Source organism: Bombina bombina, chromosome 6 (assembly GCF_027579735.1).
Source record: "Bombina bombina isolate aBomBom1 chromosome 6, aBomBom1.pri, whole genome shotgun sequence".
NCBI classification, from domain to species: domain Eukaryota; kingdom Metazoa; phylum Chordata; class Amphibia; order Anura; family Bombinatoridae; genus Bombina; species Bombina bombina.
In genome coordinates this window covers 298,662,082-298,689,864 of record NC_069504.1, presented here as the reverse complement: position 1 = coordinate 298,689,864, position 27,783 = coordinate 298,662,082, and positions in this window count along the sequence as shown.

Here is a 27,783-nt window from a genome sequence, read left to right as displayed (position 1 = left end):
GCACAGTGAATTGGCAGGTTTTTGTTACATAGAAAATCTCTCTAACGCCTTGAGTGTGAAAGTGAATTTGACTTGACACAAAAAGTACATTGATTGTGTTAAATTTGGTAAGTAGATTTTGTGGCTCAACTATGAAAATCTTGAATATGGTCCACTAAATTTTTTTTTTTAAGGACTATTACTGACTAATTTCAACAGAGTAATTATACTTGTTAACCAATGTTATATTTAAATATCTTATTTTAAAATTCTTTCTGTGAATACACCTGTTGGCCTGAGTGGCCTAGATTTATAGATGCTCATGAGGTTGCAGAGGGATGTCATTGTAAAAGGTGAGGCCATGTTCAAAATTCATTGAGCATAGTTTCACCTTTCTTTTCCAGAGTTTTTTTGTATACATTCCCATCATTAAAGGAAAACTAAACCCATTTTTTTTCTTTAATGTTTCAGATACAGCATGCAATTTTAAGCAACTTTCTAATTCACTCCTATTGTCATTTTTATTTTGTTGTCTTGCTATCTTTATTTGAAAGCAGGAATGTAAAGCTTAGGATTTGGCCCATTTTAGGTTGTCTGGTTTTGTTTTTCCATTTGAATTAATTTGTTCTGTATCATTTTGTACAATAGGCTGTGTGGGTTATTTTAGCCTATGCAGAATATTGCACCCTTTTTGACAATAGTTAAATAGGAAAGTCAAAATTAAACTAGCATGATTCAGACAGAGCATGTCATTTTAAGACACTTTTCAATTCCCTTCTATTTTCAAAAGTATTTTGTTCTCTTTGTATCCCTTGTTTAAAAACCAATGCGCATATATACTACACTAGTGGGAGCTAGCTGCTGATTGGTCCCTGCACACATTTGTCTAACTAGATGTGTTCAGCTAGCTCCCAATAGTGCATGCAATGATGTTCCTTCAGCAAAGGATAGCAAGAGAATGAAGCAAATTTGATAATAGAAGTAAACTGGAAAGTTGTTTAAAATGATATGTTCTATCCGTATCACAAAAGAAAATGTTGAGGTTTCCTGTCCCTTTAAGAGATAAAGGTATATTTTCAATTGCATATATTACATTCTAGAAAGTATATTACAAAACAAAGAAGGGCTGTCACATGAAAAATGGGTTATTTTAAGACAAAATTGCAAACAACATAAAAATTAATTGAAGCAGCCTCAAACAACAGAAATGAATATCACGTGTAAAATTTTAGCTAGATGCCCTCTGCTGGTCAAGCAGTATTAATACGGCAGTTAACCATACAGTTCATTCACCTTATTATTATTATTTTCGGTTATTTGTAGAGCGCCAACAGATTCCGCAGCGCTAACCTTATCACCTTATGTTATGATTAGCATGAAGCAAAGCTCCAAAATGAACTGATATTTTTTCATCAAGGTCCTTTATTACTATCGTTATAGGGATATCAGAGTTTAATGGAAATCAGCTTGTAATAAAATACACCAGTATAACACAACTCTAATAAATGATGTATTGTGCAAGCCCATCCTTACTTACATATGCTGAATTTTGTAGAAACAAATTGTGATATTTACTTTGGACTATAAGTCAGATAGCTGGAAGCAATCGTAAAACACAACATTAATTATATGATATGGATTGTCTTATGTAAAGATGATTTCTGGCTTATAGGCACTCAAAGGCAGGGCTCTCTACCCTTTATGATTAATATAAATATATTCTGATTATTCTACTCCACAACTGCAATCTTAATGATACAGTGAAGTTAAAATTAAACTTTCATGATTTAGATTTAACATGCAATTTTAAACAATTGTCCAATTTACTTTGTTCTTTTGGTATCCTTAATTTAAGAGTAAACCTAGATAGGCTGATAGGAGCTTAGGAGAGTCCACGTGTCTTTAGAATCCTTTAATGCTAAAGACACGTGGACTCACCTAAGTATTCCAAATGCACCTACAGGTTTAGCGCAGTTGGTCTAGCGCAGTGTTGGGTTAGCGCTATAGGGAGAAGAAGTTAGTGCGGTTGCAGTATCCAAAGTCCTGAAGTTAGTACGCCTCAGACTTTCGCTTGGGAATTAACGTTTTACTTTCAGCTTGTAATACATGTGCTCATGCAGCTGCAATCATGTTTTACTTTGAGCACAATTAGTGCACGATCAGAAAAAAATTAGTTTGCCTCTTGTTTTCGCACCCTTGTGTCATTATCTGGTTAATAATATAGTATTATAGCATTGTTATTAGTAATTTTTCATTAAAAGTTGTGTGAACCATCAAATCCCTAATTTCTTTTTTATTATTATATTTATATCATTTAATATGGGTTTGGTAGCACAAGGTCTCATAAAAAGCCTGTGACTCAATTTTTTTGTGTTTAGATTTTTATACTCACAGTGCCAACCTACTGTTGAGTGGGAGAAATGTTCTTATTTTCTTATATTTCTCTGCTGCAATGTCAATATGGTCAGGTGAATTGATAGTGCACATTCATATCCCTTTACACATACTACCCAGATCTACTTCATTATCTACATTATTCTAAAAGCTAAATATCAAGCAGAAACATTTATGCTATAGGTCACTTGGAGAAACAACAGAACCTTTAATTTCAATAACTATTTAGTAAATGAACTTTAAAGGGCCAGTAAACTTACAAAATAATGTTATATATTTCTGCACATTATTCCAAAATTGTACTTACCTGGTCTCTGCTCCAGGCTCTACTAAGCAGGTCTTGATTTCCAAAGGCACTTCACGAGTGCGCTGTCTAGTCACAGCGTACCCGATTGTGCCATTGAACTGAATGCAGCTCGCTCCCGCTACCAGACCAGAGCGGGAGCAAGCTACAGTTAGTTCAATAGCGCAATCAGGCGCACTGTGACTGTATGCCCGCAAAGCACTTTTGAAAAACAAGACCCACTTAGTAGAGCCTGGAACGGAAACCAGGTAAGTACAATTTTGTAATAAAAAATCTCGCAATCCCTTTAAATTAGAAAGCTGCAGCTAAGATAATGTTATATAATTCTGGACTATGTGCAGATTTATATAACATTATTTTGTAAGTTTACTGGCCCTTTAAATTCTGAGGATGTGTAGTAATCACCAGAAACTGACATTCATTGGGCCAGATTACGAGTGGAGCACAAAACTTTTGTGTGCAAGCAATAAAGGGGTTTATCACGATTGTTTATGCCCGTCGGGCTTACCGCTGGTATTACGAGTTGAAAGTAAACACGACCGCTTAAGCGCAATCGTGATTTATGCTAGAATGATTACAGCGACTTCAAAGCTCTGGTTAACTGTTTTTCTAAACTAAAAAGTTGCACCAAACACATCAAATACATTACAAACAGGGGCCAAGTCCTACAAAAAATAGCGTGGGAACTCACCAAGACTTCCACCCCTCACAATTAATATTGCTTTATAGTTACACATACACACTTACATACACACACACTGTATTTGTTAGGATATAATCTTTACACTTTGGTTAATGAAAGCAAATTAAAACCAATAAAGGGTTGAATGGTTGCCTTTGGGCCTAAGACTCCTCCTCTGTCCTAGAGTCTTACCCACTTAAGGTGCAATAGTCGTATTTCTGCTAAGGAGCTAAATAACCCCAGAACAAGGGTGATCACACAGCAGGACCACTGACAGGCTTGCATTTAGTGTATTGTCGGAAATGTAACTGCCCATTACTAGCGGTTCTTACTATCCCTCTAACCAGACTGTGCTCCAGCTCCTCCCACCAGCAGCAGCAGTGTTTACTGAAGTGTTTTTGTTCTCTGTCCTTAGGGAACTTAGTCCCTCCTGCAAAAATAGTGCAGGAACCCCGTTCCTGTGCGTTCCCGCATGACTTGACCCCTGATTACAAAGTATAGTTACATTCAGGACTGGCTCAAGATATTGTGCTGCCTGGGTCTGAGAATGAAATGACGACCCCTTCCCCAGACTTTCACCTATTTAACTCCAACCATAACACTGTATTCATTTTTTATAAATGCAAAATAGAGGCACAGCTATAAACACCAAAATATGCACAAGAACACAGCTTACAGGTAAAGGAACTATCACTGTGCTCTGATACTCCATCTTTAGATTCTGATAACATCATCAAGGCCACCTTCAACATCATCCTACCCATAAAAAGAAGTCCATTATCATATGTATGGATGTCAGAACCAATGTGCTAATTCCTGCATTATCATGGTTTGCCACTGATTATAAAATATGTCACTCCAAAAGGTCCCCATAAATTATTTTTATTATTAAAAAAAATGCAACTTTTTACTTGCAAGGCTGGAAGGACAACAAACAAACAAAATAGATTTACTTACCTTGCCATTGCTTGCAGATTAAATTTTCCCAAAATCCTGTGTTAGTCTCACTGATCTACCCTGGCTGGGCCTTATTTACACAACACAGTATCGGCTAGATTACGAGTTGTGCGTTAGGCTTAAAAAGCAACGTTGAAAGGTCCTAAAGCTGCTTTTTAATGCCTGCTGGTATTACAAGTCTTGCAGGTACAGGTGTACCGCTCACTTTTTTGGCCAGACTTGGAAATACCGCAAATCCACTTACGTAAATTGCGTATCCTCTTTTTTCAATGGGACTTGCATAGCGCCGGTATTACGAGTCTGACAAAAAGTGAGCGATAGACCCTCTCCTGTCAAAACTGGTATCGCATTTTAAAGTCAGTAGTTAAGAGTTTTATGGTACAACACCGTAGCATAAAACTCTTAACTAAAGTGCTAAAAAGTACACTAACACCCATAAACTACCTATTAACCCCTAAACCGAGGGCCCCCCACATCGCAAACACTAAAATAAAAATGTTAACCCCTAATCTGCCGAACCGGACATTGCAGCCACTATAATAAATATATTAACCCCTAAATCGCCGCACTCCCGCATTGTAGCTAGCTTAGGGTTTATTTTTATTTTACAGGCAAGTTTGTATTTATTTTAACTAGGTAGAATAGTTAGTAAATAGTTATTAACTATTTAATAACTACCTAGTTAAAATAAAGACAAATTTACCTGTCAAATAAAACCTAACCAAAATTACACTAACACCTAACACTACACTATAATTAAATTAAAAAAAAATAATTAAATTAATTCCCTAAATTAAATACAATTAAATAAAATTAGCTAAAGTACAAAAAAACCCACTAAATTACAGAAAATAATAAACAAATTGCAAGATTTTTAAACTAATTACACCTAATCTAATTCCCCTAACAAAATAAAAAAGACCCCCAAAATAAAAAAAAGCCCTACCCTACACTAAATTACAAATAGCCCTTAAAATGGCCTTTTGAGGGGCATTGCCCCTTGAAGATCACCTTACCGGGTGAAGTCTTCATCCAAGCTGGATGAAGTGGTCCTCCAGACGGGCAGAAGTCTTCATCCAGACGGCACGGAGCGGGTCCATCTTCAAGACGTTAATAAATTTAGAATAGTGGTGGCGACGTTGGGGCGGCAGATTAGGGGTTAATAAATGTAGGTAGGTGGCGGCGATGTTAGGGATGGCAGATTAGGGGTTAATATTCTTTAACTAATGTTTGCGATGCGGGAGTGCGGTGGTTTAGGGGTTAATATGTTTATTATAGTGGCGGCGACGTTGGGGGTGGCAGATTAGGGGTTAAGAAGTGTAGGTAGGTTGCGGCGACATTGTGCAAGGCAGATTAGGGGGTTAATAAATATAATGTAGGTGTCTGCGATGTTGGGGGCAGCAGATTAGGGGTTCATAAGTATAATGTAGGTGGCGGTGGTGTCCGGAGCGGCAGATTAGGGGTTAATAATATAATGTAGGTGTCGGCGATGTCGGGGGTGCAGATTAGGGGTTAATAAGTGTAAGATTAGGGGTGTTTAGACTCGGGGTTCATGTTAGGTGTAGACATAAATTTGATTTCCCCATAGGAATCAATGGGGCTGCGTTAAGGAGTTTTACGCTGCTTTTTTGCAGGTGTTAAACTTTTTTTCAGACGGCTCTCCCCGTTGATTGCTATGGGGAAATCGTGCACGAGCACGTTACACCAGCTCACAGCTAACGTAAGCAGCTGTAAAAACCCGTAATACCAGCACTGTCTGTAAGTGAGCGGTGAGCATAAACTGCTCGTTAGCACCACATAGCCTCTAACGCAAAACTCGTAATCTAGGTGTATGTGTTGCTATATCCAATGCATGCTGGGATTGAAATAGTAGTTCCAATTTGGAATTACTGTTTGAGTCTCAGCAAGTATTGGATATAGATATGTTCTAATAGTTTAATTTACTGATAGTAAATGAGATAAGCATATTATTAACCCACTCCCACTAGTCTGGCCCTGGCTGCCCCACCCCCCATACCTGCTGCATGCAACCTGACCCTGCCTGAACTAAACCAATGGAAGGCTTATGCACAATTACACTTTGCTTAATAGTGGTGTCTGGTGGAAAGGGTCAGGTTGCATGCAGTAGGTATCCCACCTTCAATGCTGCTCCTCTGACTGGCTCTGTTGCACTGTGCGATATTGTGGTGGTCTGGCATTGGGTTGGATGGTCTGAGTCTGACACTCAGTAACTGATGTGCTGGCACTGCTGGCCCACCCCCGTGCATGATCCATGCTGATGCGGTTATGCTGGCACTCAGGGCAGTTTCAAGAGAATTTGGTTCCCGGGGTAAATTTCCTAAATGATCCCTCCTCAAAAACAAAACAATCATAAGTGCAACCTTTCCCCTCCTGGACCTTCCATGCCCCACTGTCATTTAGTTTCTGTGACGGTTGCTTAGGAGGGTGGGTTGCGATTGAGTATTTAGTTAAAAAAGTATAGTTTAAAGGGATATGAAACCCCCAAATTTTCTTTTGTGATTCAGACAGAGCATACAATTAATTTTATTTTCCAATTTACTTTGTTGCCATGATAGTTTGCGTTAAAGAGGTATCTGGAGCACTGTATGGTGGGAAATATTGCTGCCATCTAGTGCTCTTGCAAATGGATAACATTCTTGCAAAAGTGCTACCATAGAGTTCTCAAGACAAGTTCACGATCCTGAGCTTACATCCCTGCTTTTCAACAAAAGATATTAATAGAACAAAGACAATATTCTAATAGCAGTAAATTAGAAAGTTTTTTTTTAAAAAAAACTGCTGCTCTATCTGAATCATGAAAGTACAATTTTGGATTTTGTGTCCCATTAAAATAGACGGATTGTATACTAGGGGATACTTATTTTAAGGGGTATAGCTTTTAGGAGGTTGCCGGTTACACATAATAGCAGTGGGGGGGACCCAGTGGTGTTTTTAAGAATTTTGTTTAAAAATAAATACATGCACACTTTTTGGTGCAGAGATTGTTGAAAAGTGTTGATAGAATTAACCAGCAAATGCCTTAATAGTTAATACAATTGAGGGCTAAAGCTAGCAAGACTTATATTTTTAACATGCATATAGTTATATAATTAATAAATATTAACTATTTATTAGCACAAAAATCAGAAACGTTCTCCACTACTGAAAAATAGAAGGAAATTAATAGTCAATACAGGGAAAGTGACCAATGGATTAACCTCTAGAATCCATGTCAGGTTCTTCCAGTAACCCGCAATGCATACTCTTCCCATTAACAGTAAAGGAGAACCACAATTCTGGGGATAGGAAACTCCCCTATCTAAGTAATGTACACAGTGAATGGAGACAGAACTCAAAAATGAACACAGTAATCCAACAATGCAAAGCCATCACAATGTTTGCAGATATTTCATGGAAAAAAGCATCATTTTATAGGAGTCCTGATGGGTGAGATGTCATTGATAGGCATGGCTGCTAGTCAGATGGGGATGTGGCAAGGCTCTAAGTAAAGTTTATTGTAATGCTGTTTTGCTTTCCTCAAATAAGGAGACTTAGATCTACGCAATCCCAGCACTTTGACCCCCTTTTCTATTTTAAAACCTTTTTATTATTTCAACTTCCACAGACATTCTTTCCTTCCCTGCACACTCTTCTATTCATAAGGATCAGTATGAAAAACACAAGCTGCTCACCTATAACTATCTATAGCATAACCTGTGTGTGTTACGTACATATTAAAGGAGATACCATCAGGGGGCAGCAGAATCGCTAATATATTGTTATTATACAGAGCTACTTGTCATCGCTATATGCAGAGGACATATAGACATCAGGAAGAAAAACAGATGTGACCCAGAATACATTGCGGATTATTCTATAAAAAGGCATGCATTGTTAAGTAAGTATTTGCAAATTATAAATTTGCCACTTGCCATATACAACCCCAGATCCGAAAAAGTTGGGATAGTATGGAAAATGCAAAAAAAAAAAAAAGAGTCATTTGAAAATAAATTCACCCTGCACTATATTGAAAACACATTATTAACACATTATTTGATGTTTTACTTTGTGAATTTAATGTATTTTTGAAAATATACACTAATTTCAAATCTGATGAATATAACACACTCCAAAAAAGTTGGGACGGGGAAATTTAGGACTAATAGCGATGTGACAAGTTGAAATAAGAAGGTGATATGAAGCAGGCGAGGGAATCGATAAATATAATATATAAGGAGCCTCCAAAAAAGGCCTAGTCCTTCAAGAGCAAGGATGGGTCAAGGTTCGCCAATCTTCCAACAGATGCGTCAGGGAATAATCCAACATTTTTAGAACAACATTCTCCAAACACAAATCAGTAGGATTTTGAGAATTACACCTTCTACAGTGCATAATATCATTAAAATATTCAAGGAATCCGGTCAAATCTCAGTGCATTAAGTGCAAGGCCGAAAATCACTTCTGAATTCACATTCTCTCCGATCCCTCAGACGTCACTGTCTCAAAAACCGTCATGAGTCTGTAATGAACATCCTGACATGGGCTTGGGAATACTTTGGTAAACCTTTGTCAGTCAACACCATCCATGCTGCATCCACAGATGCAAGTAAAGGCTTTACTATGCAAAGCAGAAGCCAGACATCAACACTGTCCAGAAGCGCTGCTGACTTCTCTGGGCTTGGTCTCATATGAGATAGACAGTAGCACACAGTGTTTTGTGGCCCAAAGAGGCAACATTTAAAATAGTTTTTGGAAAAAGCAGCCTTCGTGGTCTCCGGGCCTAAAGAGAAACAGGACCATCCAAGCTGTTATCAGCATCAGGTCCAAAAGCCAGTGTCTGTCATGGAATGGGGGTGTGTCAGTGCCCATCGCATGGGTAACTTGCACATCTGTGATGGCACCATCAATGCAGAAAGATATGTATACATTTTTAGAGCAACATATGCTGTCATCCAGATGTCGTCTTTTCCAGGGACGTCCCTGCATTTTCCAGCAGGACAACGCCAAACCACATTCTGCCCAGATTACAAGCGCCTGGTTGCATAAGCAGAGAGTGCGGCTGCTAGCATGGCCTGCCTACAGTCCTGACCTGTCTCTGATTGAAGCGCAAAATAAGCTAACGAAGGCCCACTACAGATGCCCAGCTGAAGACATGCATATTAAATGAATGTGGGGAAATTCTGCTTGCTAAACTTAACCAACTGGTGTCTTCAGTGCCCAAAGTGTTATTAAAAGAAAAGATGATGTTACACAGTGGTTAATTCCAATAAGAATCTGTGAATCAGATTTGAAATGAGTGTATATTTTAAAAAATACATTATATTTCACAAAGTAAAACATCAAATAATGTGTTAAAAATATGTTTTCAATATAGTACAGGGTGAATTGATATTTCAAATCACTCTTTTTGTTTGTTTTTTTGCATTTTCTATACTGTTTTATATATATATATATATATATATATAATGCAAAAAAGGAAGTAGTGGAGGGAGCAGTGAACAAGTGCCTGGAGGCACGAAACATGGGCGCGATCCGATATAGATCATAGTTTGCGGCGCAAGCGAGGGAACCCGCGTCGCCTGCAGTTTAAGCTCGCAACTCGAGCTATCCCATATACGGCGCCATCAGATGCTAACGTGCCGTAAGTCGGATAAACCAGTGATGTCCAGAAATCTGTGCAAGTACAAATTTCTGGCGTCGCCAGTGACTTGCGGCACGTTAGAAACTGCCGGCGCCTACAAAACCTGACTAAAGTCTAAATCACCCGCACTGTCTAACACGCCTCCTAAACATAGCCCGACACGTCTAACCCTCTATCCGCTATCCCCCCTCACTATCCTAACCATAAAATATGTATTAACCCCTAAACCGCCGCTCCCGGAGCCCGCCGCTACCTAATAAAGTTATTAACCCCTAAACCGCCGCCAGCTATATTAAATCTATAACCCCCTAAAGTGAGCCCCTACCCCGCCGCTATCTATTTTAAAATTATTAACCCCTAATCTAATCCACCTACCCCGCCGCCATCTATATTAAATTATTTAACCCCTAAAATACTAAACTATCCCTACCACTAAACCTAAGTCTAACCCTACAAATAGCCCTGAAAAGGGCTTTTTGCGTGGCATTGCCCCAAAGTAACAGCTCTTTTGCCAGCCCTTAAAAGGGCTTTTTGCGGGGCATGCCCCAAAGAATTCAGCTCTTTTGCCAGCCCTTAAAAGGGCTTTTGGCGGGGCTTTGTCACAATGTAAACAGCTCTTTTGCCTACAATCTACATCCCCCTACACCGCGGCCACCTATAATAAATGTATTAACCCCTAATCTAATCCCCCTACACCAATTATATTAGGGTTAATATAGTTAATATAGTTATTATATTATATATATTAACTATATTAACCCTAATTATATTAGGGTTAATAAAGTTAATATCGTTATTATATTATATTATATTATATATATATATATATATATAAATATATATATTAATATATATATATATATATATATATATATTAAGTATAATAACCCTATCTAACTCTAACATCCTAACTAAACTCTTATTAAAATAAATCTAATATTAATATTATTAATTAAAATATTCCTATTTAAATCTAAATACTTACCTATAAAATAAAACCTAAGATAGCTACAATATAATTAATAATTACACTGTAGCTATGTTAGGGTTTATATTTATTTTACAGGTAAATTGTTAATTATTTTAACTAGGTATAATAGCTATTAAATAGTTATTACCTATTTAATAGCTACCTAGTTAAAATAATTACCCAATTACCTGTAAACTAAATCCTAACCTAAGTTACAAATACACCTACACTATCAATAAATTAAATAAACTACAAATATCTATCTAAAAATACAATTAAATAAACTAAACTAAATTACAAAAAAACCAAAACACTAAATTACAAAAAATAAAAAAAAGATTACAAGATTTTTAAGCTAATTACACCTATTCTAAGCCCCCTAATAAAATAATAAACCCCCAAAATAAAAAAATTCCCTACCCTATTCTAAATTAAAAATAGTTCAAAGCTCTTTTACCTTACCAGCCCTTAAAAGGGCCTTTTGTGGGGGCATGCCCCAAAGAAAACTGCTCTTTTGACTGAAAAAAAAACACAATACCACCCCCCAACATTACAACCCACCACCCACATACCCCTAATCTAACCCAAACCCCCTTAAATAAACCTAACACTACCCCCCTGAAGATCTCCCTACCTTGTATTCACCCCGCCGGGCAGAACTCTTCATCCAATCCGGGCGATGTCCAATCAAGCGGCAAAGAAGAATTCTTCATCCCGGTGATGTCTTTCTCCAAGCGGCAGCAAAGTCTTCTTCCATCGGGCAGCATCTTCCATTAAGCGGCATCTTCAATCTTCATTCTTCGCTCCTCCAACGCGGAGCATCCATCCCGGCCGATGACTGAACGACGAATGAGGTACCTTTAAATGACGTCATCCAAGATGGCGTCCGTCGAATTCCGATTGGCTGATAGGATTCTATCAGCCAATCGGAATTAAGGTAGAAAAATCTTCAATCAGCCAATCAGATTCAAGTTCAATCTGATTGGCGGGGTGAATACAAGGTAGGGAGATCTTCAGGGGGGTAGTGTTAGGTTTATTTAAGGGGGGTTTGGGTTAGATTAGGGGTATGTGGGTGGTGGGTTGTAATGTTGGGGGTGGTATTGTGTTTTTTTTTCAGGCAAAAGAGCATTTTTCTTTGGGGCATGCCCCCACAAAAGGCCCTTTTAAGGGCTGGTAAGGTAAAAGAGCTTTGAACTATTTTTAATTTAGAATAGGGTAGGGAATTTTTTTTTATTTTGGGGGTTTATTATTTTATTAGGGGGCTTAGAATAGGTGTAATTAGCTTAAAAATCTTGTAATCTTTTTTTTATTTTTTGTAATTTAGTGTTTGTTTGTTTTTGTAATTTAGTTTAGCTTATTTAATTATATATTTAGATAGATATTTGTAGTTTATTTAATTTATTGATAGTGTAGGCGTATTTGTAACTTAGGTTAGGATTTATTTTACAGGTAATTGGGTACTTATTTTAACTAGGTAGCTATTAAATAGGTAATAACTATTTAATAGCTATTATACCTAGTTAAAATAATTAACAATTTACCTGTAAAATAAATATAAACCCTAACATAGCTACAATGTAATTATTAATTATATTGTAGCTATCTTAGGGTTTATTTTATAGGTAAGTATTTAGATTTAAATAGGAATATTTTATTTTATAATATAAATTAGATTTATTTAATAAGAATTTAGTTAGGGGTGTTAGGGTTAGATAGAGTTAATATAGTTAATATAAATACTATAGTAACTATATTAACTATATTAACCCTAATATAATTAGGGTTAATATAGTTAATATATATAATGTAATAACTCTTGAGAAAGGCCTAGCATGGGCCGAAACGCGTTGACCAGCACTGGTAAGCCTTATTCTATTGTTTGCTATTCATTTAGGACAATCTACACTATATTCTATTTTTGCTTTTTCCACAGGTGGATCGTTCTTTCCTTTTTTTGTTATTGTTGTATTGCTTTCACATCAACTACCCAGTACCACTAATATTGGTTTTGAAGACTGTTGGAGCATTCACAATTTTTCATTTTTTATTCATTTTTTTTTTTTTTTATTTTTTTTTTTTTTTTTTTATACATCACTTTTTATGCTGTGAAGTTTCTACACTAAAGAATTTGCTACAACTGCACCAATTTGCTATTTGTTTGATGCACGGAACTTTTGTTATTATTATTATTTTTTGAGACTTATATTTTTTGAGACTTTCATTTTTTGAGACTTTCGTCACTGTTTTAGACTTTCAACTACCACCGGATTACATAGAATTTACTTTTGAATAACACATTGACTATTTACAACAGGATTTTACACACTTTATTCTTATTCCTTTTTCTGTTTGGAATTCATATTTTTAGGGATTACTTTGCTGTTTAATTAACTAAGATTACCATTTGAAGTTAATAGATTCGTATCATCAATTGCGTATTGTTATATTGTTTTATTTTTTACCAATTGTTACATACTATTTTTTATCATGGATCCATGAAGTCTGTACTGTAATTTGTTTTTACGTTGTTTTTACTCTGTATTAAATTATATATATACTTTTTAGCCATACTGGTATATCCGTTCACTCAAACCTAGCCTCCTCAGGGTAGGCGCCTGGGATCTCTCACATTTTCAGTATGCTAGAATGTCAGTCTTGGTCTGATGAATTGTATCTGCTGATACACTGTGCTTTTACCTGGTTTTTTCGAATAAAGTGTGAGTTTTAACTGCATTGAGGATCCGGACTTCCTTTTTTGTATTCTATATTCTCTTTTAGCGCTTTTGGATGAAGTAACAGACGGGTAAGGCAGAGCACAAGGCTTAATCTTGTTTTATATATATATATATACAACAGCAATTTAAAATATGGGGAGGCGAAAAGTGAGTTTAAAATCCTCCACTAAATCCGATTTGGATTTGGTGGAGGATTTTAAACTCACTTTTCGCCTCCCCATATTTTAAATTGCTGTTGTATTTCCCCCAGAAAACAACTTTATCAGGCAGTGATTCAACCTACTCTCAGCTGATGAGTGGCAATAACCACGAAACAGCTGTCCTGGGATTGGTTTGAATAACTGTACTACCCCTAGAAGCTGTGTAATGCGGCAATGCTATGGCGTAAAGGAAAGTCTGCCTTAAAAAGCAGGCTAGAAGTAAAAAAGTGAGTCATTGTGAACCTCATTTGCATATCTCACCCAGAATCCTTTGCTGCATTGGAAACAGTGTAATCACAGAGTTTATGGGGTAAAAGCAAGTTTTCTGACTTGTCTAGATTTGTAAATGGTTTACACAATGAGTTATTTTCTATTTTATATCTATCTATCTATCTATCTATCTATCTATCTATATATATATATACATATATAAACTCAGCATAGTGCCCTAACTCTCAATGGTGACTAGTCCTAGGCTCTGTGATCTGTATAACAAAGCCAGAAAGTGAGCTCTGTATGGGCAGGGTTGTGTGTGTGTGTGGTTCACTTGCAGATGCACCTTTTCCTGAAGTGTTTTGTATGCATGATTAAGGCTGTGAAGGCCGAAACGTTGCATGTAATGTGAAAATAAAGGTATTTTCTTTTACCTAATTGGTGCTGTGGATACCATTTGTCTATGTTGCCGTAAGGGTGGCAGTAACCCTTTCTCCACGGGCATCATACAGAATTAAAACCTACTTTAAGGAACCAACAGGTGCTGTACTCATGTACTACTTTTCCTGGGAACGATATGTTGGAGCTCATGTGACTCTTGGTCTATCCTGAATTATAGCAATCTCTCCCAGGTAAAGACAATGGGGTAGATTTATCATATCCCGGATGGACATGATTTGCTATAGCAAATCATGTCTGCCCTGCATCTTAAGACCGCTGCTTCTTAACTCCTGTTTCCAGCGAGCCTGAAGGCTCGTGCGGAAACAGATCTATTTAGGGCCATTCCGCCCTTAATAAATCGGCCCCAATCTGTTCAGTGAGAGTTGTGTGAGCTGAAAGTAACAGATCCCAATAACTGCTGACTCTACTGAAATCGGAATCTCCACCACAGATTCACTGAAGTGTCGCCCCCTGACAAGTGCCACCTGGGTGTGTTGGACCCACTTGGTCCCATGGTTAAGCCGGCCCTGGTTACACTCATAATAACACTTTCTATTAAAAATTATTTTAAAAAAAATATTGCAAACAAAAGTTATAAGGGTTCAAATATAGCAGGTCTCAGGTGTTAGGAAAAAAAGGCAGGTAAAGTACTTTATAGGTATAGCTATATATTGTACAAAGAAACATAAGATATATGTAGAAATATTTATTTATGAATAAATAGAACATATTATGTTATGTGAAGAACATTTGAATGTAAAATAGTCATATTTTCATGTCGGGTTAGTGCACGAGAATATGCAATCATGTTTCCACAAGAGTGGGGTGTTGTTTTTGCATTGACTTCTATGGGAAATACTTGAATGTGCATGCAATACTCTAAGTTCGGCTTTTTTGCGTTCGTCAAGTTAGCGTGTGACTGAAAACAAGCACAGAAAGCTTACTTGTAGCGCAAATAACACTCAAGCGGAAATGTTAATTAGCGTTCCACTTGTAATCTGGCTTATTATTAGCAAAAGGCCATGTTATTTTGCAATGGGTAGGTTGTGTGTGGTGGTTACCAAGCATGAGATAGATCCTTCAACGTTTTAATGGTTAAACTCCATAAGGTAACCTGAGTATGAGATAGATTTGTCTCTTAATAAATACTTTCCATTATTCTGAAAGAAGGTTAAAACTTAAAACATATCAGCAATAATTATGTTGTCTATGTTCTAAAAAAAGAATGCTACAGAGCATAGAATGCTACAAGGCTAATACCAAGGATTGTATGTATGTACAAAACAGGCAATTAACAGCTATCTTTTGCTACAATTAGAAATTGTTGCTCTACTATTTGCATATTATGTATGCTTGTTTTAGAAACTTGTTATAGAAGCTTGAGGAAAAAGTAGGAAAAAAATGATTTAAGGAAACTGGTACTAATGACTCATAATACACAGACAGTCTAAAGAAATTATGTTAGCTATATACTTGCTGCAGCTGATTCATACCTTCCCACGCTCTGTCAAAATGAGATAGCTGCCTCAGAATGCGTGGGTGTAGTTTTTATTCGGAGTATAATACTTCTATACAAAAAATATTTTTAGAACAAATGGCCTAGAAAGACAATATCCTTCGGTTTTTCGCAAAATAAAAAGAAAATTCAAATTCACTATCTTGATAACTTGATAACAACTTTTTGTCCAAAGGGAAATAGATAGCAAAACCATTAAACATGGTTATGTAAATATCAATTATACTTACTATGTTGGTATTTATAAATAATTAGAGTTTAATGATGGTGGATCATCTAGGAGAAAGAGTGTTTTCTGCGCAAGTGGGAGTAATGTAGAAAGTTAGATTTAGTGGGAGTGGTTATTAATAGGAAGGATCATGAAGGGGTCTGGTTAGATTTAATGGGGGATTGAAGTTAGGATACAAATGGTGGGGGCAGCTAAGCCACTATTTTAATTCTTGTGAGAGGAGGTAGCAGTTTGGTTTACAGTGGTATGGGAGATTTGGTCATCAGCAGTTATTTGCGCTGGGACAATGCAATGGTTAGGGTTAATTACTCTGTGATAGGGTTGCAGACTGCAGTTAGGGTTCATTGAGGTTTGACGGTTGTGAACAGCAGTTGATAAAATGAACAGTAAACACCTTGTGATTTCAGACTTTTCTGTACTTTTTCAATAAATTAACATAGTGGCATCTATTTATCAAGCTGTCAACCGCAAATACGGTGGAATTCCGCAGCGTATTTGTGGTTAGCCTGATTCCCCTTAGTTATCAAACCCTACAGACCGGCAAAGTAGAATTTTGTGACGTAACATACGATCCGCCGGACTCAGTCCGACACAGATCGATGCTTACGTCATTACAGATGTTCCAAATGCAAATTTGGCACAATCTGACTACTTTTGCTAGTTATCAAATTTCTACCAGGTACGCTCGCTACTATTCTGGCTCAGGGTACCTGGTTTTCAATCTTCTGCCCTGGAGGCGGCGGATGCCATAGGAATCAATGGGAGTCTGAAAGCAGCGAAAGCTCATGTTCGCTGCTGCCCGATATCCCATTGATTCCTATGGTAACATTTACACCTAACACCCTAACATGTACCATGAGTCTAAACACCCCTAATCTGCCCCCCCCTACACCGCCGCAAACTACATTATACTTATTAACCCCTAATCTGCCGCCCCCTACACCGCCGACACCTACATTATAATTATTAACCCCTAATCTGCCCCCCTACACCGCCGCCACCTACATAAAGATATTAACCCCTAATCTGCCCCCCCTACACCACCGCCACCTACATTATACTTATTAACCCCTAATCTGCCACCCCCTACACCGCCGCCACTATATTAAATTTATTAACCCCTGAACCTAAGTCTAATTATAACCCTAACACCCCCTAACTTAAATATAATTTAAATAAATATTCCTATCATTAAATAAATTATTCCTATTTATTTAAAACTAAATACTTACCTATAAAATAAACCCTAAGCTAGCTACAATACAGTATAACTAATAGTTACATTGTAGCTAGCTTAGGGTTTATTTTTATTTTACAGGCAAGTTCGTATTTATTTTAACTAGGTAGAATAGTTATTAAATAGTTATTAACTATTTAATAACTTCCTAGTTAAAATAAATACAAATATACCTGTAAAATAAAACCTAACCTAAGTTACAATTACACCTAACACTACACTATAATGAAATAAATTCCCTAAACTAAATACAATTAAATACAATTAAATAAAATTATCTAAAGTACAAAAAAAAAACAACACTAAATTACAGAAAATAATAAACAAATTACAAGATTTTTAAACTAATTACACCTAATCTAATCCCCCTAACAAAATAAAAAGCCCCCCCAAAATAAAAAAAAGCCCTACCCTACCCTACACTAAATTACAAATAGCCCTTAAAAGGGCCTTTTGTGGGGCATTGCCCCAAAGTAATCAGCTCTTTTACCTGTAAAAAAAATCACAAACCCCCCCAACATTAAAACCCACCACCCACACAACCAACCCTACTCTAAAACCCACCCAATACCCCCTTAAAAAAAACTAACACTAACCCCTTGAAGATCACCTTACCGTGAGAAGTCTTCACCCAACCGGGCCAAAGTCCTCAATGAATCCGGCAGAAGTGGTCCTCCAGACGGGCAGAAGTCTTCATCCAGACGGCATCTTCTATCTTCATCCATCTGGAGCAGAGCGGGTCCATCTTAAAGACATACGACGCGGCGCATCCACTTCTGACAACGTCTTCTTGTTGAATGAAGGTACCTTTAAGTGACGTCTATCAGCCAATCGGAATTAAGGTTGAAAAAATCCTATTGGCTGATGCAATCAGCCAATAGGATTTAAGTTCAATCCTATTGGCTGATCCAATCAGCCAATAGAATGCAAGCTCAATCCTACTGGCTGATTGGATCACTTCGGCCCAGTTGGGTGAAGAATTCTCACGGTAAGGTGCTCTTAAAGGGGTTAGTGTTAGGTTTTTTAAGGGGGTATTGGGTGGGTTTTAGAGTAGGGTTGGTTGTGTGGGTTTTAATGTTGGGGGGGGTTTGTAATTTTTTTTTACAGGTAAAAGAGCTGATTACTTTGGGGCAATGCCCCGCAAAAGGCCCTTTTAAGGGTTATTTGTAATTTAGTGTAGGGTAGGGCTTTTTTTTATTTTGGGGGGGCTTTTTTATTTTGTTAGGGGGATTAGATTAGGTGTAATTAGTTTAAAAATCTTGTAATTTGTTTATTATTTAGTCGGGTTTTTTAGTTGGGTAATTTAGTCGGGTTTTTTGTACTTTAGATAATTTTATTTAATTGTATTTAATTGTATTTAGTTTAGGGAATTTATTTAATTATAGTGTAGTGTTAGGTGTAATTGTAACTTAGGTTAGGTTTTATTTTACAGGCATATTTGTATTTATTTTAACTAGGAAGTTATTAAATAGTTAATAACTATTTAATAACTATTCTACCTAGTTAAAATAAATATAAACTTGCCTGTATTTAGTTTTAAATATGAATAATTTATTTAATGATAGAAATATTTATTTAGATTTATTTAAATTATATTTAAGTTAGGGGTGTTAGGGTTAGGGTTATACTTAGGTTTAGGGGTTAATAAATTTAATATAGTGGCGGCGGTGTAGGGGGGGAAATTAGGGGTTAATGAATATAATGTAGGTGACGGCGGTGTTGGGGCGGCAGATTAGGGGTTAATAAGTATAATGTAGGTGGCTGCGGTGTAGGGGGCGGCAGATTAGGGGTTAATAAGTATAAAGTAGGTGGCGGCAGCGTAGGGGGCGGCAGATTAGGGGTTAATAAGTATAATGTAGGTGGTGGTGGGCTCCGGGAACGGCGGTTTAGGGGTTAAACACTTTATTTAGTTGCGGCGGGGTCCGTGAGCGGCAGTTTAGGGGTTAATACATATATAAGAGTTGCGGTGGGCTCTGGGAGCGGCGTTATAAGGGGTAAACAGTATAGAATAGTGTGGGTGTTTAGTGACAGGGTACCAATAAAGCTGGAAAAAAGCCGAAGAGCAGCGAGATCGATGACTGTTAGTTAACAAGAGTTCGCTGCAGCGATGTTAGGCGATCTTAGGCGAGCGTATTGGTGCTGTCGACTGCAAGTAAGTTGACGGCTTGATAAGTAGATGCCAGTGGGTGAGGTTGAACATGTTTGAAATACAATAACATCTTGTTTGCTGTAATAGTTTTACAGAATGCAAACTCAACCCGCCAGCCACTTTATTTTTAGCAGCTAATCAAGACATGTTAATCAAGACTAGTCACCATTATTCTATTAGCAATCTATTCACTGTTTTATAGTCTCTTATCTGATATTATCTGCTAAAGCAAATTAGGGACGAAGATATAGCAGAGATAGACTTGTTATGAGCTTTTTCAATTGTCAGAATTAGAAAACACCTTAATTTTCAGACTTAATTTACAGGAAAATATATTTTAAAGTTATTTTACTACACATTTTTTAACATTTTGGGCCAGATTACAAATGGAGTGCAAAATGTTTGCGCTCCACTTGTATATTCCAGCGCACGCAATAGAGCGTGCTTCCATAGGCTCCAATGTGAGACACGGCATGAGAAATAGCGCAGCGAAGAGGGTAAGTCGCACAGGGATGGGCAGCAAATGTAAATATATATGTATATAAACGTATACATATATATTTACAGGGAACGCACAGTTCCCATAGACCGCTATGTAAAGGCCCTTTTCAGGGCCTTTTTTATTTCTAACACCCCACACCCGCCAACTTTAACCCCTTATAAGTGCTTCACGCAGTTACTTTATTAAAAAATAAAAATGCTGATATTTTAATTTTTTAATAAAGAACAGTACTCTGAAATTTGGGGGCAATTTGGTGACATTTATAAAATTAACCAGAGGTCTGACCTCAACCTCTGGTTAATTTTCTGAGTGCTAATTAGATATGTGCATGGAGAAAAAATTCGGTTCGGTTCGGATCGATTCAGATTTTTTTGAATTTCGGTTCGGATCGATTCGAATTCGGAAAAATTTGAATCAATTCGGTTCGGATTCGAAGAAATTCGTCTGGGTTCGGTTCGGAATTTCGGTAAGTTTTAGGTGGGATTAGACTAGTATTATGTACTGTATATTAGGTGTAACCCATAGCAGAGTGATATAACCTAATATACTGTACAATACTAGTGTAATCCATGGCCATCCGAATCTACCGAATAAATCCGAACTAATTCGGATTTATTCGGTAGATTCGGCAGTATTTTAATTCGGAAATTCAGATCAATCCAAATCCCGAATCTTACGAATTCAGCCAAATTTCCGAATCGATCCGAAACGAATCGCACATGTCTAGTGCTAATTGCTACTGTGAGCTTGCGGCAACAATAACCCGCCATTTGTAATGGCTGATGACTTGTAATGGGGTGAATTTGCCCATTTGCTGGCCAGCGATAAATGAGCATTCCACTTGTAATGTAGCCCTTTATAGCAATATTTCAGCATCTTTATTGTCTCTGTAACTATTTGCTATTTATATCTAAGGAGGACTCACAATACACTTTAATATATTTATTTAGTTAGTTTTGCTGCAAAATACCTCTCTCTTTTACTTTTACAAGTTCCATCAAAGGCGTTTGGATCTTAATTGCTATTGACTTTTTCTCATGCACTAGCATTTACCCCACCCCCAGTATTCCCAGCCATGAATTGTATTAAGGTGGATTATCAATGTGTTGCTCATATAAAACAACAGCAGTGATGATAATAGGTGATTTAAGTTGGGAAATAGCACACAGTCACTAAATCATTACTGCATGGGTTTGATCAGGTCACTAAAATCAAGATACTACAAAAAATGTTGCAATACTTTTGATAGCTTCTCCATGTAACAACATTCAACTAACAATGTCAATGTTGAGCCATTGTTATTACTGTATATTAATTTTGCAATAACTGCTAATACTCCATTCTGGTTTAAGGCATAATCATTTTAGTTAAAATGAATTGGAGCTGACAGTTATTATATATTTTGCTGTTTATTACAGGTTTATTAATTTCCGTGGAATGGAAGTAGAATTGCTTTAGAATACTCTAAAAACTGTATTCATAAAATGCATGGCAGACAATGAAAACATTTCTAGCAGTAAAAAAATCAATGCCACCAATAATTTGTGAATAAATAGCTGTCTTTGTAGCAGATTGTTTGAATTTAAATTCTTAATTACAGTTAAATGCGATAACAACTTAGTATTTGAAAAGGAACAGTTAAGGATGCAGAAATTAACAGCAAGCTTTCATGCTGTTGCTTAGCAACAAGAAAGGTGTTTTCATACTGTGATAGTCATTTTTAGAAAAGAAGACAAATTCTGAATTTTATAGATTGTATTACTTGTATGTACTGTGTGTCCTCATCATTGCAAGTTAATCTGCACACCTTTACCCTTTTGCCTCACTTTTTCTTGTGACTTTCCTACAGACATTAAAGGAACATACTTGAATGTGATATAGCATAACTATAAAAAAAACTATGAAAGTAGCACCTGAACATCTCTCTGTAAAAGAGGAAGATAATTTACTTTAAAGTTTCTTTAGCTCACAAGAGAAAGTGCTCTGTGAACAGTTATCCTTTAGCTACTGTCAGCTGCATGTTGAAGAAAAAAAAAAAATAATAATAGCCGGTCAGTTTTATCAGTTATGATTTCACGTTTTGCTTTAGTGTGATCACTGAAATGTCACGAGATTTCATAGTGAACATCCTTCAACTGATTCCCTTGCAAGTCCCAGGACTAGCATCCTGATTGGCTGCTTAAAGTCCCTTATTTAATAGGATGTGGCAACTGAGGACATTTTAAGGTACAATATCTTTCTTTTTTACATAGAGATGTTCAGGTGATATTTTCTAGTCAGCTATTTACATCTATGCTGTATCACTTTCAAGTGGTTGAACATTCGGGTATCATGTAACTTTAACATTTACTATATTATGCTAAAAGGAGATGGTACTCAAATGTTTCTATTATGTATATGATTAAAGCAGTTATGGTAAAAAAAAACCCCCATAAATCGTTAAAGTGAAAACTTTTTAAACTTAAAGTGAAAAAAAGTAAGTGTGTTATTGGGTACAACTGAGTCCTGGGACTCTATAGCTCACTGGCTGACAGCAGCAACTCCCACAGAAAAAGAAATAAAAAGTCATCCCTTCCACACATACAAACAAAAAAATAGTAGGTTAACAACACAGGAGGCCCCAATAGTCCATTTGTACATACAGTATTTGTATATAGAGCCTTCCCAAACATCATTGTCCTACAATAACAAAATAAACAACATATATATAAAGATATAGGGGGGTACTTATCAACGCGTCTAATTTACCTGCCTTCGCCGGTTCAATATGCCCGCCTAAGCTCGCCTACCATCGCCGCCGCGGACATGCAAAATTTCACCTAAGTTATCAATAAATCTGTCACAAAGCTGCGCACCAAGTACGGGGCGATGAGCAGCGGACTGTGAGAGTTATCACTCATCCGATCTCGCTGCTCTTCAGCTTTTTGACAGCTTTATTGCTAGCCTGTCACTAAGCACCCACACTAACTATACTGTTCTAAACCCTATACCAGCGCCCCCGGAGCCTCCCCCAACTAAATAAAGTTATTAACCCCTAAACCGCCACTCCTAGACCCCGCCGCAACGCTTATAAATGTATTAACCCCTAAACAGCCGCTCCCGGACACTGCCGCCACCTACATTATACCTAGTAACCCCTATCCTGCCCCCCCTATACCGTCGCCCTCTATAATAAAGTTATTAACCCCTATCCAGGTGATCCCGGACCCCGCCGCAACTAAATAAATAGTTTAACCCCTAAACCGCCGCTCCCGGACCTCGCCACAACTAAATAAATAGTTTAACCCCTAAACCGCCGCTCCCAGACCCCGCTGCAACCTATAATAAACTTATTAACCCCTATCCTGCCCCCCCTACACCGTCACCACCTATAATAAATTTATTAACCCCTATCCTGCCCCCCCTACTCCGCCGCCACTGTAATAAATTTATTAACCCCTAAACCTAAGTCTAACACTAACCCTAACACCCCCCTAACTTAAATATTAATTAAATAAATCTAAATAATATTTCTCTTATTAAATAAATAAATTAATCCTATTTAAAACTAAATATTTACCTATAAAATAAACCCTAATATACCTACAATATAAATAATAATTATATTGTAGCTATCTTAGGATTTTTTTTTATTTTACAGGCATCTTTCAATTTATTTTAACTAGGTACAATAGCTATTAAATAGTTATTAACTATTTAATAGCTTACCTAGCTAAAATAAAGAGAAATTTACCTGTAAAATAAATCCTAACCTAAGTTACAATTACACCTAACACTACACTATACTTTAATAAATTATTCCTATTTAAAATAAATACTTACCTGTAAAATAAACCCTAAGATAGCTACAATATAATTAATAATTACATTGTAGCTATTTTAGGATTTATATTTATTTTACAGATAACTTTGTATTTATTTTAGCTAGTTAGAATAGTTATTAAATAGTTATTAACTATTTAATAACTACCTAGCTAAAAGAAATACACAATTACCTGTAAAATAAATCCTAACCTAAGTTACAATTAAACCTAACACTACACTATCATTAAATTAATTAAATAAATTACCTACAAATAACTACATTTAAATACAATTACATAAACTAACTAAAGTACAAAAAATAAAAAAAGCTAAGTTACAAAAAATAAAAAAAATAAGTTACAAACATTTAAAAAATATTACAACAATTTTAAGCTAATTACACCTAATGTAAGCCCCCTAATAAAATAACAAAGCCCCCCAAAATAAAAAAAATCCCTACCCTATTCTAAATTAAAAAAGTTCAAAGCTCTTTTACCTTACCAGCCCTTAAAAGGGCCTTTTGCGGGGCATGCCCCAAAGAAAACTGCTCTTTTGCCTGTAAAAGAAAAATACAACCCCCCCAACGTTAAAACCCACCACCCACATACCCCTAATCTAACCCAAACCCCCCTTAAATAAACCTAACACTACCCCCCTGAAGATCATCCTACCTTGAGTCGTCTTCACTCAGCCGAGTTTAATAACTATTCTAACTAGCTAAAATAAATACAAAGTTACCTGTAAAATAAATATAAATCCTAAAATAGCTACAATGTAATTATTAATTATATTGTAGCTATCTTAGGGTTTATTTTACAGGTAAGTATTTAGTTTAAATAGGAATTTAAACTAAATACTTACCTGTTAGGTGTAATTGTAACTTAGGTTAGGATTTATTTTACAGGTAAATTTCTCTTTATTTTAGCTAGGTAAGCTATTAAATAGTTAATAACTATTTAATAGCTATTGTACCTAGTTAAAATAAATTGAAAGATGCCTGTAAAATTAAAATAAATCCTAAGATAGCTACAATATAATTATTATTTATATTGTAGCTATATTAGGGTTTATTTTATAGGTAAGTATTTAGTTTTAAATAGGATTCATTTAGTTAATAATAGAAATATTATTTAGATTTATTTAATTAATATTTAAAGGGCCATAATACCCAAATGTTTAAACACTTGAAAGTGATGCAGCATAGCTGTAAAAAGCTGATTAGAAAATATCACTTGAACATCTCTATGTAAAAAAGAAAGATATTTTACCTCAAAAGTTCCTCAGTAGCCACCTCCCATTGTAAAGGATTTCTAAGCAGCATTTTAGTGTGTTTGTCCTGGGACATCTGAAGGGACTAGCATTGTGCACTCTCATATTATTTCACCAATCAGGTAAAGGAAACTTACTATGAAATCTCATGAGAGTTAAGTCAAATCTCATGAGATCACAGTAAGAGTTCATGACCTCAGCACTGCTGATGCTGATTGGCTGCTGTTCATTTCTTCATTTTTTTTAATTTTTTTACCTGCAGCTGGGAGCAGCTGAGTATAACTTTTTACACAGAACTTACTCTGCTGAGCTGAGGAGATTGTGAGGTAAAATATCTTCCTTTTTTACATAGAGATGCTCAGGTGATATTTTCCTGTCAGCTTTTTACAGTTATACTGCATCAGTTTCAAGTGATTTAGCATATGAGTATTATGTCCCTTTAAGTTAGGGGGGTGTTAGGTTTAGTGTTAGATTTAGGTTTAGGGATTAATAAATTTATTACAGTGGCGGCGGTGTAGGGGGGGCAGGATAGGGGTTAATAAATGTATTATAGGTGGCGACGGTGTAGGGGTGGCAGGATAGGGGTTAATAACTTTAATATAGGTTGCGGCGGGGTCTGGGAGCGGCGGTTTAGGGGTTAACATGTTTATTATAGTGGCGGTAGGCTCCGGGAGCGGCGGTTTAGGGGTTAATCAGTTTATTATAGTGGCGGTGGGCTCCGGGAGCGGCGGTTTGGGGGTAATACATTTATTTAGTTGCAGCGGTGTAGGGGGGGGGGGCAGATTAGGGGTGTTTAGACTCGGGGTACATGTTAGGGTGTTAGGTGCAGACAGCTCCCATAGGAATCAATGGGATATCTGGCAGCAGCAAACATAAACTTTCGCTATGGTCAGACTCCCATTGATTCCTATGGGATCCGCCACCTCCAGGGCGGCGGATTGAAAACCAGGTACACTGGGCCGGAAAAGTGCCGAGCGTACCTGCTAGTTTTTTGATAACTAGCAAAAGTAGTCAGATTGTGCCGCACTTGTGTGCGGAACATCTGGAGTGACGTAAGAATCGATCTGTGTCGGACTGAGTCCGGCGGATCGAAGCTTACGTCACTAAATTCTACTTTTGCCAGTCTCTAGCCTTTGATAACTAAGGCGAATCAGCCTCGCCACAAATACGCTGCGGAATTCCAGCGTATTTGAGGTTGACGGCTTGATAACTACCCCCCATATTGTCTATTATTATTATTATTATTGTTATCATTATCATTTATTTATAAAACGCCAACACATTACGTAGCATTGTAACATTAAGTATACAGTTCTGGAGTACAATAATCAGAATACATTTACATAAATCATAATCATAGAGGGCCCTGCCCTTGAGTCACTGTAAGTTGTAAACCAACTTTACATAAAATGATCAACAGGACAGGTGGGCTCGTAAGCTTACATAAGTCTACATATCCAATACCGTCTGATAAAAACCACAATTCCAAGCAGTGGAAATACACCGGCTGCTCCTCTCCAAGGATCACTCTGTTCCAGAAGCACAACTAGAGATTAGAACACAACTAGTGTACCTCAATAATGTTGTTTCGCCAGAGAATTTCCTGATCTATAACTATCTATAACTATCAATTAGTATACTAGCCAATGGTCTTAAAGGGACAGTCTACAATAGAATTGTTATTGTTTTAAAAGATAGATAATCCCTTTATTACCCATTACCCAGTTTTGCATAACCAACATAGTTATATTTATATATTTTTTACCTCTGTGATTACCTTGTATCTAAGCATCTCCTGACAGCCCCCTGATCACATGACTTTTCATTTATTATCTTGCCTTTAGTACTGTGTTGTGCTAAATCTTAAATAACTCCTCAGGCGTGAACACAATCACCTAGATTACGAGTTTTACGCTAAACAGGGTGCGAAACGAACGCAAAAAAAGTTGCGTTATTTCACCCTCCATAGCGCTGCCATTATGAGTTTCTGAAAAGCCTCCTTGTGTGTGCGATATACCACATAATATCCATACCGCATAATATCCAAGGGCTGCTTTGACGTGCTTGTGCAGGCTTTCCCAATAGACATCAATGGGGAGAGAGTGTTAGAAAAAAAACTAACACCTGAAGCGCGGAATGGCGATCGCCGTAACGCTACCCCATTGATGCCTATGGGGAAAAAAAAGTTACGTTTAAACCTAACACCCTAACATAAACCCCAAGTCTAAACACCCCTAATCGTCCACCCCAACATCGCTGCCACCTAAATAAAGTTATTAACCCCTAATCTGCCGCCCCTGACATCGCTGACACTAATAAAAGTTATTAACCCCTATTCCACTGCCAGGGCCGTCTTTAATATTGATTGGACTCTGGGCAAAAATTTTCTTGCCCCCCCCCCCCCACCCCATGCAATTTTGCTCTCCACCCCAACATCCAAAAAAACAACTAAATCAATTTTTTTTATTTTTATTATTATTATTAGCCCAGCGGTGGATCATCCACTGCTGGGCTAATCATTTAAAAAAAAAAAATGCAATATGTGAAACTGGACCTAAGCA